Consider the following 416-nt stretch of genomic DNA (forward strand, 5'->3'; position numbering starts at 1 on the left):
AGCAGCATCATAGGAGCAGAAAGGCTGACGTTTCGGGCCTAGACCCTTCATCAGAAAAGGGGGAGGGGAAGGGGGTTCTGAAATAAATAGGGATAGAGTGGGAGGCGGATAGAAGATGGATAGAGGAGAGGATAGGTGGAGAGGAAACAAACAGGTCGAAGAGGTGGGGATGGAGCCAGTAAAGGTGAGTGTAGGTGGGGAGTTAGGGAGGGGATAGGTCAGTCCAGGGAGGACGGACAGGTCAAGGAGGCAGGATGAGGTTATTCGGTAGGAGATGGGGGTGCGGCTTGAGGTGGGAGGAGGGGATAGGTGGGAGGAAGAACAGGTTAGGAAGGCGGGGACGAGCTGGACTGGTTTTGGGATGCGGTAGGGGGAGGGGAGATTTTGAAGCTTGTGAAATCCACATTGATACCATT

Source organism: Rhincodon typus, chromosome 10 (assembly GCF_021869965.1).
Source record: "Rhincodon typus isolate 14 chromosome 10, sRhiTyp1.1, whole genome shotgun sequence".
Classification (NCBI taxonomy): Eukaryota; Metazoa; Chordata; class Chondrichthyes; order Orectolobiformes; family Rhincodontidae; genus Rhincodon; species Rhincodon typus.